We start from the raw sequence: 14401 nt of genomic DNA, 5'->3' as shown, positions 1-14401 counted from the left end.
TCTTGAGAGTCCCTTGGCCTGCAAGGAGATCCAACCAGTGCATTCTGAAGGAGATCAGCCCTGGGATTTCTTTGGAAGGACTGATGCTAAAGCTGAAACTCCAGTACTTTGGCCACCTCATGCGAAGAGTTGACTCATTGGAAAAGACTCTGATGCTGGGAGGGATTGTGGGCAGGAGGAGAAGGGGATGACAGAGGATGAGATGGCTGGATGGCATCACTGACTCGATGGACGTGAGTCTGAGTGAACTCCGGGAGTTGGTGATGGACAGGGAGGCCTGGCATGCTGCAATTCATGGAGTCACAAACAGTCGGACATGACTGAGCGACTGAACTGAACTGAACTGTTATATCAGTAACTGAGAGTGATAAAGTTGATCAAGGAAGTGAATTTTTAAAAATTAATTTAATAGAAAAAGACATGGTCTTGGTTTAGATAAAGGAAAAGCACAGAAAAGTACAAAGAAGAAAAAAAATCTGAATCTCACTTGAAGATACCCAATGAAAGACTATTTTACAAGAATTACCAAATTTTAATTTTACTTGAAATTAGTAGAAGGAACTGAACTGAAATGAAGAAGCTGCTGAACCTCAGATGTTTATCCAGAACAGAGATTCATTCCTAAACTCTCTCTCCAAAGGCAAAAGAAAGTCATGAGAAAATACGGAGGTTGGGTTGGGACCTGCGGTTTTTCTATTTCACTTCATGTCTCTTAACAGTCAAAGTTTAATCCCCCAGGTGGGCAAGTGTTTCATAAAAATCAGAGGATACTTCTGATGTTTTTAAAAACTAAGCACCAGAACTTTTAGATGAAACACAAAAGAACAATGTTGAAAAGGTAGCAAACGTTTAAGACAAACTTCTAAGAGGAATGATTAGGGAATGACTAGTTTGTAAGCCAAATAACTACAACGATGACAAACCACTTACTTAAAAAGCAGGAGAAAGTGATTGTAGCTAGTGTCTAAAATAAATCCAAGGAAGCGGCCCATGAATTCTGAGAATCAGTCAGTTTTCTCCTTCTTCTGAATTAACTGGTTCTTGTTTTTGAATATATCTTCTCCATCCTGAACTTTTTTTCACCCAGATGTATGGAATCCACATGCTCCATATTCTGCTGTCTTTATCCTCAGTAAAAAAGAATCCCCCAAACTTAATAAGGCAAAGAGTTGAGCTGTATGTCCTTTCAAAGTCACATTGCGGAATTATTTAACAAGCTTACCTGAAGATTATTTAATTTTCTGGGTGAATGTATTGCTGTTTGGCTTTACTATTTATTATTTGATCATAGCTCAGATACTGCAAGCATAGTGTTAAGCCTTAGTCACTCAGTTCTGACTCTTTGCAACCCCGTGGACTGTAGCCTCTAGGCACCTCTGTCCATGGGATTCTCCAGGCAAGAATACTGGAATGGGTTGCCATTCCCTTCTCCGCAGATCCTGTAAAATCACATGTTCATTTGTATTTTTCCATTTGATAGGAAAGATAACCCCAAAGGTCATGGCTTTATTAGCTTGCACATTAACCAGTTTCTTCTGTAACCTAGCAATCTTATTCTAACATTCTTTTTTTTGTTTTGAAATGCTTTTCCTGGTGGATTATATAAACTCTTTTTTACCCTAATGCTCTTGGAATCAGTCTTAACATCTAATGGTTCCATCCTAAATCAATGAGCTGATCAAAACCTTTGACATAGTTTATATTTGAATGAGTCATGATTTTATCATTTCAATGATTATAATTTGATTTAGCTGGTAGACTCAGATGATACTCTTTCCTCCCATCTTCCATGAAGGGTCACCTGGGGAGCCTATTTAGAGTGCAGATTCTCCAGCCCACCACTCAAAAAGTCTAATTTTGGGGGTTTGCCTAGCACCTAATGACATGCATTTTTAATAAGCACCCCAGGAGATTCTGAAGCTGGTGGTCCACAGACCAGGCATCTTCAGAAAGTCCTCCAGTGAACTGCATGATGGCGACGGTCCTAATGCCCACTTGATTCTCACCCTGAGGACAGAGATGACTGGGGTTAAACGCTGAGGACTTGGGATGGACTGGAGTCCCAAAAGTGTATTTACCTAAGCTTCAACTTGGAGACAGCAATTGATCTCAAATGCTCATCCACCTACTGGCTGTATCAAAACAGGGGCTGGGTGGAGTCAGGTGTGGGCAATCAGGAATCTGATTACATAGGTTGACCCTTGATAAATTGCTATACTCAACTCTTTAATCGACCTTACAAAAACAGCAATTTTGTATGGTTCGACCTCATAATTCCTCAGGTATTTCTAATTTGAAGCTACTTTGGCAATCAATGTGTAAATATGATAGTTGAGACATGGAATTTCCAGTATCAGGGGACATGCTTTGTAGGTTTCATCAGACTTAAAGCAAAAAAAGAAAAAAAATTAAGGACTCTCTTCCCAGAGAAAGGTACAAAGTACAACTTTTTGCAAAAAATCTAGGGGAATTTATGGACTCCTTGAAAGTGCAAGGACTTTCAGTTCAGTTCAGTCACTCAGTAGTGTCTGACCCTTTGCGACCCCATGAACTGCAGCGCGCCAGGCCTCGCTGTTCATCACCAACTCCCAGAGTTCACTCAGACTCACGTCCATCGAGTCGGTGATGCCATCCAGTCATCTCATCCTCTGTCGTCCCCTTCTCCTCCTGCCCACAATCCTTCCCAGCATCAGAGTCTTTTCCAATGAATCAACTCTTTGCATGAGATGGCCAAAGTACTGGAGTTTCAGCTTTAGCATCAGTCCTTCCAAGGAACACCCAGGACTGATCTCCTTTAGAATAGACTGGTTGGATCTCCTTGGAGTCCAAGGGACTCTTAAGAGTCTTCGCCAACACCACAGTTCAAAAGCATCAATTCTTCAGCAAGAACTTAAGGCTACTCCTATTTTACAAATTTCTTTCTGAAGGTCGCATGCTTTAGGAATGAAGCTTTGCTGCCCCCTGCTGCCAAATGATTCTCCAGACAGCTTCTCTTGACTCAGGCCTGTCACGTTTGAAGTCACTTTTCACTTTCCTGCATTGGAGAAGGAAATGGCAAGCCACTCCAGTGTTCTTGCCTGGAAAATCCCAGGGATGGAGAAGCCTGGTGGACTTCCGTCTATGGGGTCGCACAGAGTCGGACACGACTGAAGCGACTTAGCAGCAGCAGCAACAGGGACTAGAACCAGCTGTCATCCCACACCTGTTGGAGTCCAATCCTAGGCAGGAATGGGCCCCCTGAGTATTTAATTACACAGTTGGAATGAATTCTTGTTAGTGCTGAAGGTAGGGAAGTTCTGTGCTTTGATGGCACACTATGCCTTGTCTAGTCCAGAGCACACCCTTCAGGGTTATCATTCTACGGAAACTACTTTACAGCTCCACCCTATGGATAACTGAGAGCAATACAAAATAATTCTTGTTTGTAGAAATACAAATTATGTCTTGTGGGGAGAGACTGACTTGACTTCCCTCTCCCACCAAGGGAGAAGCTGGACATTCATGTAGATATTCCCAGTCTCTAGGTGTGTCTGTTCTTTAGGTTCTGCTTTGAATGGATTATCTGGGTCCCTCATCAAGAATTAAATAAAACCTTTAATGCATGCTCATTTGATATCTGTGTTGTTGTTCAGTTGCTCAGTCGTGTCCAACTCTTCTCGACTCCGTGGACTGCAGCATGCCAGGCTTCCCTGTCCTTTGCCATCTCCTGGAGCTTGCTCAAACTCATGTCCATTGAATTAGTGATACCATCCAACCATCTCTTCCTATGTTGTCCCCTTCTCTCCTGCCTTCAGTCTTTCTCAGCATCAAGGTGTTTTCTAATAAGTTGGCTCTTCGCATCAGGTGGCCTAAGTACTGGACTTTCAGCTTCAGTATCAGTCCTTCTAATGAATATTCAGGACTGATTTTCTTTAGGATTGACTGGCTCGATATCCTTGCAGTCCAAGGGACTCTCAAGAGTCTTCTCCAACACCACAGTTCAAAAGCATCAATTCTTTGGCATTCAGCCTTCTTTATGATCCAACTTGCACATCCATACATGGTTACTGGAAAAACCATAGCTTTGACTATAGGGACCTTTGTTGGCAAAAAAATGTCTCCGCTTTTTAATACGGTGTGTAGGTTTGTCATAGCTTTTTTTCCAAGGAGCAAGTATCTTTCAATTTCATGGCTGCAGTCACCATTTGCAGTGTTTGGAGCCCAAGAAAATAAAGGCTCTCACTGTTTCCATTGTTTCCCCATCTATTTGCCACGAAGTGATGGGACTGGATGCCATGATCTTAGTTTTTTGAATGTTGAGTTTTAAGCCGGCTTTTTCACTCTCCTCTTTCACCTTCATCAAGAGGGTCTTTAGTTCCTCTTTGCTTTCTGCCATAAGGGTGGTGTCATTTGCATATCTGAGGTTATTGATATTTCTTCCAGCAATCTTTTTTTTTTTGTAGCTTAATTTTATTTTTTAAATTTATTTATTTATTGAAGGATAATTGCTTTACAGAATTTTGTTGTTTTCTCTCAAACCTCAACATAAATCAGCCATAGGTATACATATATCCCCTCCCTTCTGAACCTCCCTCCCATCTCCCTCTCCATCCCACCCCTCTAGGTTAATACAGAGCCCCTGTTTGAGTTTCCTGAGCCATACAGCAAATTCCTTTTGGCTATCGATTTTACATATGGTAATGTAAGTTTCCATGTTATTCTCTCCATACATCTCACCCTCTCCTCCCCTCTCCCCATCTCCCATGTCTATTCTCTATGTCTGTTTTTCCATTGTTGCCCTATAAATGAATTCTTCAGTGCCATTTTTCTAGATTCTGTATATATGTGTTAGAATATTTATCTTTCTCTGACTTACTTCACTTTATATAATAGGTTCTAGCTTTGTCCTCCTCATTAGAACTGACTCAAATGTGTTCCTTTCTATGGCTGAGTAATATTCCACTGTGTATATGTACCACAACTTCTTTATCCATTCATCTGTGGATGGACATCTAGGTTGCTTCCATGTTCTAGCTATTGTAAATAGTGCTGCAATGAACGGAACACATGTGTCTTTTTCAGTTTTGGTTATCTCAGGGCATATGCCTAGGTGTGTCTCCCAGCAATCTGATTCCAGCTTGTGCTTCATCCAGTCCAGCATTTCTCATGATGTACTCTGCATATAAGTTAAATAAGCAGAGTGACAATATACAGCCTTGATGTACTCCTTTCCCAATTTGGAACCAGTCTGTTGTTCCATGTCTGTTTCTAACTGTTGGTTCTTGACCTGCATACAGATTTCTCAGGAGGCAGGTCTGTATGAGATCCATAAGTTGACTCTTGAAAATTATCCTTTAACAAAGGCCAGGATCATATTAGAGATCTCTGATTCCTTTCCTTGAAAGTTCATATTCTGATTAAGAAGACACTCAGTATTGCTAGTAACTCTTGAGTATTAAGAAATCTGCTCCTTCCTCTCCCCATCCCCCACCTTCCTCATAAAGGTAGCATACCACCTCTTTGCCTCAGAGGAAAGTGTTAGTTGCTCAGTTGTGCCCAACTCTTTGCGGGTTAACCCCATGGACTGTAGCCCACCAAGTTCCTCTGTCCATGGGATTCTCCAGGCAAGACTACTGGAGTGGGTTGCCATTTCCTTTTCCAAGGGATCTTTCCAACCCAAGGATCGAACCTGAGTCTCCTTCATTGTACACAGATTCTTTACTGCCTGAGCCACTGAGAAAGCCCTGCCTCAGGGGAGGTACAGGGCAAAAGCAAAATGAAACAAAACCATGAAGGACTTTGTAAATCTTTCTCGGCTTTGTTTTCCCAAAGCATCAGTCCACAGAAGAATTCAGAGGAGCAGGGGAGCAGGAGAGGACCCACATCCTGGAGAAACAGGAGATGGACCTTTCCTTTTACAAAGCCATGAGGTTACCTCAGGCTGGGGGAATGAGACGGAGGCAGGAGCATCAGGACCAGGCCCTGAGAGGCGAGGCTCCAGGGTCAGGATGGATAGAACAAGAGCAAGGCATGGCCTGGAAGCCCCACTAGCCCCAGTGGACAACTGATGCTGTAGTTGTGTGTATGTGTGAAAGAACTTTAGTTTTCTGGGCTATTTAAAACCCTCAGATCTTGACTCAAGAGGCAAGCTCATCCTTAAAAGTTCATTTGTGTTCTGGGGGCTGCTTGTGAAAACAAGTGTTTCAGAAACCTATCGCGTCGGGTTAGTTGGTGTGCATACTCTTTATTCATTCATCTCTATCGAATTTACTGTGGGCAGTGAGGGATAAAAAAGGATTGCAAAACACTGACCCTCTAGGCATTAAAAAGTCAACTTCTTTAATCAACTGAAAAGCAAAACAAAAACCCAGTCAATTTCATTTCGATTAGTCTAGATGTATTCAGAAAACCTTCCTTCTTTCCTCTTTTTCTTTCGCCCTGGCTCCAGAGGAATTTCAGATGTGTTTGGAAAAAATTTGACTTTCAAGTTCCTAACTAGTCGAAAGGGAATGACTGGTTACCACCTTTAAGCACTTTTGGTGAGGCTTCATCTACTTTAGCGAGACACCTCAAGTGAAATGACCAGCCCGGGGGAAGGAAACGGGGACTGAGACGAGGAGACCAGACCTCCTCAGACAGAGGCTCGCTCTCTATTTTTAAATCAACTCCTGTCAGGCTAGAGCAGCCAGAGGAAGGCAGGGGATGGATAAGGATTATTTTTCAGGATTGTGAGATCTATTTTTCAGTGCCGTTTTATTCTTTAGCTTTCAGCAGTATAAATTCTGTGAAGATCAGACTTGCAGACCCACTTTTATTTTAAAACGTACAAATCCCTACCCAGACCAAGAAAAAAATTTTTGATTATGCATCATTTTCTGCCGAGGCTACCATCATCACTTTACACTGTAATCCTGCTGGCCCGTGGACAAAAGTTAATTCCGAAACTGTGACGACAGTGTAACATACATCCGTGAGGATGGACTGGGAGTGAGATGTATTGTTAAAGACAAAGGAAGACCAAACTTGAAAACTCCGAGCAGACAAAACCAGTTTGGTCACACAAGCGAAGCTTAATTTAGCTTATTTTGCAAGACAAGCAAGGCAAACTTGACCTGAGTCACTTCTTGCTTATGCCTCTGAAAATCATAAGCGAAACTTCAATTGTTCCCCAAAATTAATATGAAGTAACCACTAAACAACTCTCTTTAAGAAAATTATAATATTGTGACCAATAACTGCAGAATAAGCACTATCTCCACTCTAGATAAATTGCATTATAATAATATACCTCTGAGCCTCATTCCATGTTTTGGTTTGAATGCGCCCACTTTGCAAGCTTTCTGTGTGTATGTGTGATGAACTTTTACCAATGACTACTTCAATGATTCATTGGTTTTACTTCTGTTTTTTTTCCCTGAACTTTTGACAGTGTCAAGAAGGTAACCCAAAATAGAGGCAGAATGTTTTTTAAAAAAAAACGTTATGGCTTATTCTGGGACTAATATCAATATTTAATTTCTGGAACATTAATTTAAAAATTAAGGTGGAGTTTTGTAAAACAACTACATGTCTTACCAGAGTTTATATTCCACTTAAGGTAGCTGAGTCTGTTTTAGAAGAGACAGACCCATTGAACTAAGAGTTGAACCACAAAGAAGGTTGAGCACCGAAGAAGTGATGTATTTGAACTGTGATGCTGGAGGAGACTCTTCCTTTGGACAGCTAAGAGGTCAAACCAGTCAATCCTAAAGAAAATCAATCCTGAATATTCACTGGAAGGACTGATGCTGATGCTGAAGCTCCAATACTCTGGCCACCTGATGGAAACAGTTGACTCACTGGAAAGACCTGGTGCTGGGAAAGACTGAGGGCAGGAGGAGAAGGAGGTGACAGAGGATGAGATGGTTGGATGGCATCACCAACTCAATTGACATGAATTGGAGCAAACTCCAGGAGATAGCGAAGGACAGGGAAGCCTGGCGTGCTGCAGTCCATGGGGTCACAAAGAGGCAGACACGACTGAGTAACTGAACAACAAGACCCATTGAGAATTTACTAAAAATGATTTTAACTGCCCCACAAGAGAGGTAACCATTACTTATAGAACTCATCTAGGGAGTTTGCAGACTAGGAGAGAGGAAGGTAGCCATTGCCCAAGAACTGGGGAGAACAGAGACTTATTTATGTATCTGGGAGTAAGTTCAACTGGTTTTCTGGTTTCACATTTTCACCTGTTTGGTTCCTTTCTCTTTGGGCCTGATTTCATTCTGTGAGATGCAGTCTTACAGGCCCCAGGGACGAGACCACAGCCTGACCAAGAACTAGAATGAACCCTCACTTACTATTTCCTGAAAGAACAAGATATTAATTTTATTTCAAGTGAAAACTAGTGCCTAGGATGGTTCTTTCCTTCCAGTACAGTGAGTTACATAGTCTCCAAAACAGAACAAAGATAAGGCAAAAATCAAAGTAGTCATTTTATTAAAAATACTTGGAATATCTATTTTTCATTTTGATTAAGGGTACTTTTTAAAGAGTACTCAGTTTTCTCCTGAGAAACCCGTATGCAGGTCAAGAAGCAACAGTTAGAATCGGACATGAAACAATGGACTAATTCAAAATTGGGAAAGGAGTACAACAAGGCTGTATATTGTCACCCTGCTTATTTAACTCATATGCAGAGTATATCATATGAAATGACAGGCTGGATGAATCGCAAGGTGGAATCAAGATTGCTGGGAGAAATAACAACAACCTCAGGTAGGCAGAAAGTGAAGAGAACTAAAGAATCTTCTTGATGAGTGTGAAAGAGGAGAGTTAAAAAGCTGGCTTGAAATTCAACATTCAAAAAACAAAGATCATGGCATCCAGTCCCATCACTTCATGGCAAATAGAAGGGAAAAAAGTAGAAGCAGTTACAGATTTCATTTTCTTGGGCTCCAAAATCACAGTGCACAGTGACTGCCGCCATGAAATTAAAAGACGCTTACTCCTTGGAAGGAAAGCTATGACAAACCTAGGCAGTGTATTAAAAAGCAAAGACATCACTTTGCCAGCAAAGGTCTGTATAGTAAAAGCTATGGTTTTTCCAGTAGTCATGTATGGATGTGAGAGTTGGACCACAAAGAAAGCTGAGTGCTGAAGAATTGATGCTTTTGAACTGTGGTATTGGAGAATACTCTTGGGAGTCCCTTGCACTGCAAGGAGATCAAACCAGTCGATCCTAATGGGTCCTAATAAGCAACCCTGAATATTCACTGGAAGGACTGATGCTGAAGCTGAAGCTCCAATATTTTGGCCACCTGATGCAAAGAACCGACTAATTGGAAAAAGACCTCTATGCTGGGAAAGATCGAGGGCAGAAGAAGGCGGCAGAGGATGAGATGGTTAGTCAGCACCACCAACTCAATGGACGTGAATTTGAGCAAATACCGGAAGATAGTGGAAGACGGAGTAGCCTGGTGTGCTTCAGTCCATGGGGTCACAAAGAGCTGGACACAGCCAAGCAAATGAACAGCAACATTTAGGATAAAGATATTGGTGTAATATAGAGGCTAAGGCTAGTGGAGGTGATGGAATTCCAGTTGAGCTATTTCAAATCCTGAAAGATGATGCTATGAAAGTGCTGCACTCAATATGCCAGCAAATTTGGAAAACTCAGCAGTGGCCACAGGACTGGAAAAGGTCAGTTTTCATTCCAATCCCAAAGAAAGGCAATGCCAAAGAATGCTCAAACTACTGCACAATTGCACTCATCTCACATGCTAGTAAAGTAATTCTCAAAATTCTCCAAGCCAGGCTTCAGCAGTACATGAACTGTGAACTTCCAGATGTTCAAGCTGGTTTTAGAAAAGGCAGGGGAACCAGAGATCAAATTGCCAACATCCGCTGGATCATGGAAAAAGCAAGAGAGTTCCAGAAAAACATCTACTTCTGCTTTATTGACTATGCCAAAGCCTTTGACTGTGTGGATAACAATAAACTATGGAAAATTCTGAAAGAGATGGGAATACCAGACCACCTGACCTGCCTCTTGAGAAATTTGTATGCAGGTCAGGAAGCAACAGTTAGAACTGGACATGGAACAAGAGACTGGTTCCAAATAGGAAAAGGAGGATGTCAAGGCTATATATTGTCACCCTGCTTATTTAACTTCTATGCAGAGTACATCATGAGAAACGCTGGGCTGGAAGAAGCACAAGCTGGAATCAAGATTGCTGGGAGAAATATCAATAATCTTAGATATGCAGATGACACCACCCGGCAGAAAGTGAAGAGGAACTAAAAAACCTCTTGATGAAAGTGAAAGTGGAGAGTGAAAAAGTTGGCTTAAAGCTCAACATTCAGAAAATGAAGATCATGGCATCCGGTCCCATTACTTCATGGGAAATAGATGGGGAAACACTGGAAACAGTGTCACACTTTATTTTTTTGGGCTCCAAAATCACTGTAGACGGTGACTGCAGCCATGAAATTAAAAGACACTTACTCCTTGGAAGGAAAGTTATGACCAACCTAGACAGCATATTCAAAAGCAGAGACATTACTTTGCCAACAAAGGTCCGTCTAGTCAAAGCTAGATGTTTTTCCTGTGGTCATGTATGGATGTGAGAGTTGGACTGTGAAGAAGGATGAGCTCCGAAGAATTGATGCTTTTGAACTGTGGTATTGGAGAAGACTCTTGAGAGTCCCTCGACTACAAGGAGATTCAACCAGTCCATTCTGAAGGAGATCAGCCCTGGGTGTCCTTTGGAAGGAATGATGCTAAAGCTGAAACTCCAGTACGTTGGCCACCTCATGTGAAGAGTTGACTCATTGGAAAAGACTCTGATGCTGGGAGGGATTGAGGGCAGGAGGAGAAGGGGACGACAGAGGATGAGATGGCTGGATGGCATCACTGACTCGATGGACATGAGTCTGGGTGAACTCTGGGAGTTGGTGATGGACAGGGAGGCCTGGTGTGCTGCGATTCATGGGGTCGCAAAGAGTTGGACACGACTGAGCGACTGAACTGAACTGAAGGGAGTATCCAGAACCGACAGAAGGGGGTAGTTGTATCAGTCTGGCATTTGTTCTAAATTAATATTCAATAGGATGCCAAACTACCACACTGTTGCACTCATCTCACACACTAGCAAAGTAATGCTCAAAATTCTCCAAGCCAGGTTTCAAAAATACATGAACCATGAACTTCCAGATGTTCAAGGTGGTTTTATAAAAGGCAGAGGAACCAGAGATCAAATTGCCAACATCTGCGGGATCATGGAAAAAGCAAGAGAGTTCCAGAAAAACATCTACTTCTGCTTTATTGACTATGCCAAAGCCTTTGACTGTGTGGATCACAACAAACTGGAAAATTCTGAAAGAGATGGAAATACCAGACCACCTGACCTGCCTCTTGAGAAACCTGTATGCAGGTCAGGAAGCAACAGTTAGAACTGGCCATGGAACAACAGACTGGTTCCAAATAGGAAAAGGAGTATGTCAAGGCTATATATTGTCACCCTGCTTATTTAACTTATATGCAGAGTCCATCATGAGAAACGCTGGGCCAGATGAAGCACAAGCTGGAATCAAGATTTCCAGGAGAAATATCAATAACCTCAGCTATGCAGATGATACCACCCTTATGGCAGAAAATGAAGAACTAAAGAGCCTCTTGATGAAAGTGAAAGTGGTGAGTGAAAAAGTTGGCTTAAAGCCCAACATTCAGAAAACAAAGATCATGGCATCCAGTCCCACCACTTCATGGTAAATAGATGGAGAAACAGTGGAACCTGGCAGACTTTATTTTTTTGTGCTCCAAAATCACTGCAGATGGTGACTGCAGCCATGAAATTAAAAGACGCTTACTCCTTGGATGAAAAGTTATGACCAACCTAGATAGCATATTAAAAAGCAGGGACATTACTTTGCCAACAAAGGTCCATCTAGTCAAGGCTATGGTTTTTCCAGTAGTCATGAATGAATGTGAGAGTTGGAGTATAAAGCAAGCTGAGCACCGAAGAATTGATGCTTTTGAACTCTGGTGTTGAAAAAGACTCTTGAGAGTCCTTTGGACTGCAAGAAGATCCAATCAGTCCATCCTATAGGAAATCAGTCCTGAATATTCATTGGAAGGACTGATGTTGAAGCTGAAACTCCAATACTTTGGCCACCTGATGCAAAGAGCTGGCTCATTTGAAAAGACCCTGATGCTGGGAAAGATTGAAGGCAGGAGAAGAAGGGGATGACAGGGGATGAGATGGTTGGATGGCATTACTGATTCAATGGACATGAGTTTGAGTAAACTCCGGGAGTTGACAGGAGGCCTGGCATGCTGCAGTCCATGGGGTAGCAAAGAGTTGGACTCAACTGAGCAACTGAACTGACTGAGGATGCCAATCAAGGAGCATGGTTTTGGTCAAATTTTGCAATCACTACTAAGATGCGATCTAAGGCAAAAACTCCAAGTGACTGCAAGATAAATGTGAATCTACATTCATTACCTGGGTTTACTAACAGAAAGAACAGGGTACACTCATCTACTAAATGGAGCAGAGAGACCCTGCTTAGCTCTTGGTCGATCCTGTAATTCAATTGTATTGACCTGACGGAGACCTCCTGAGGTTGGGCTGGCAGGAGCAGGGCTGGTGTTGTTGTGTGGGTCAACTGGGGAGCAGTGGAATGTTGTGGCACTGAATCAGGATGACTCCTTTAAGCCCCACCCTTCCATACAACCTGTTCTTTAACTCGACATTGATTTTCAATCTTGCTGTGATTAATGTCTGCCTCCTCCCATCTTTAGGGCTTCCCTGATGGATCAGAGGTAAAGAATCCAAAAGCAGTGTAGGCGATACAGGAGACGAGGATTTGATCCCTGGGTCGGGAAGATTTTCTAGAGGAGGAAATGGCCTCCCATTCACCCTCTCACAAAATACATAATTTTCACAGTCCAGATGGATCAGGGAAACCACTCACAAATTCTGTGGCAACAGCAAGTTCTAAGTATTTGATAAGATACTTTTGACCATGGCCCATCCTTCAATTTTTCAAATCAGAGTTCATTCTGAAGCTTGTCACACAGTTAGATAATTATGAGAACCTCCTTGGATGCATCGTGTATTTTTTTTTAAACGTCTTAACTGGTCCAAGCATTAATAGATGTTACCCATTACTTATTAAAACCTAAATATCAAATTCTAGTCCCCACTTTACAAGTACATAAATGGACACAAAGATAAAGAGAAGTGATTTGTCCATGGTCAGTCAGGGATAAAATCTAAATCTCTTAGCTCCTAATTTAGTGGTTTATATGCTAAATTACCCTGCCTCTTCAGGCCCTCTGGGAACACTATCCTGAAATTTTGTTTAAGCAAAATGAGCCCCACATACACTCTCACCAGAAAAATTAATTAGATAATTTATCAAGTGTGAAAACAACATCAGAATATTCTGTACAATTGATCAAGGACTTTAAAATAATTCTATTATAACAAAACATTCCTTCAGGCAAAATAATTAAGTCTGAAATTCATCAGGACAGATTTACACGTTTAAAACTAGTGTAAAGTAAGGACTACAATTCTAGCTATAATGCAAATATCTCATTTCCCCAGAGTTTAAAACAACTCGCTTAAAGCTGTTCAATTATTTTAGCAGCACACTTTTAAAAGAGAAACGAAACTTGAACAAGTCTCATTAAAAGTAGCACTCAAGTGATAAGGCTATTTGTGAATTCTAGGTAGTGATCATTGTAAAATTTTTTCAATAATTCTGCATATTTGAGAAATTTCATAATAAAGTGCTGGGGGAAAAAAGTAAACAACCAAACAACTCCCCAATATCTAGTCCTTACCAGAAAAAATTACAAGACAAATCACCTACCATAAAATGGTGAACTTCAACATTCATGATCATGAGTGTGTGCTGTGTGCCAGGCAGGGTGTCAAGTCTAAGGTTTCTGCCTTGGACAGAACCTTGCCCTGCTGCTCATCGCTAGACATGCCCCTCAGGGCTCAAGAGGAAGTGCTTATGTGCTTTCAGGACCACTGATAGCATGTCTTTCCCGGGATACAGAAATCCACCTGCCCTTTTTCCCGTGGGCGCTCTATTTAGCTTTTATCCTGAAATCTAGGAGACAGTTGGGGAGGTGCAATCAGTCAGCAGAGACAAAGCAGCTCTACGAAGAGAAGGTTCTCCCTTTGAGAGACAGCACAGCAGCTGTGCTTTGCAGACTTCCTAGGAAATGGAGTGGAATGCATGGACCTTCAGAGCCTCCAGCCCTGAGAGAGGAGAGGACTGTGCCCCTCCCCACTCCTGTCCCATAGGCAGGGCCAGCGTCCTGCTGCCAACGCCCCTTGAAAGGAGCACGTCTTCTCTCTCCACGTGTGTTCCCCATCCAGGATTACTTTCCCGCATTTTATGAAATTTTATAACAACT

Source organism: Bos indicus x Bos taurus, chromosome 15 (assembly GCF_003369695.1).
Source record: "Bos indicus x Bos taurus breed Angus x Brahman F1 hybrid chromosome 15, Bos_hybrid_MaternalHap_v2.0, whole genome shotgun sequence".
NCBI classification, from domain to species: domain Eukaryota; kingdom Metazoa; phylum Chordata; class Mammalia; order Artiodactyla; family Bovidae; genus Bos; species Bos indicus x Bos taurus.
The sequence above is the reverse complement of the archived record's forward strand: the minus strand, read 5'-3'. Positions refer to the sequence as shown.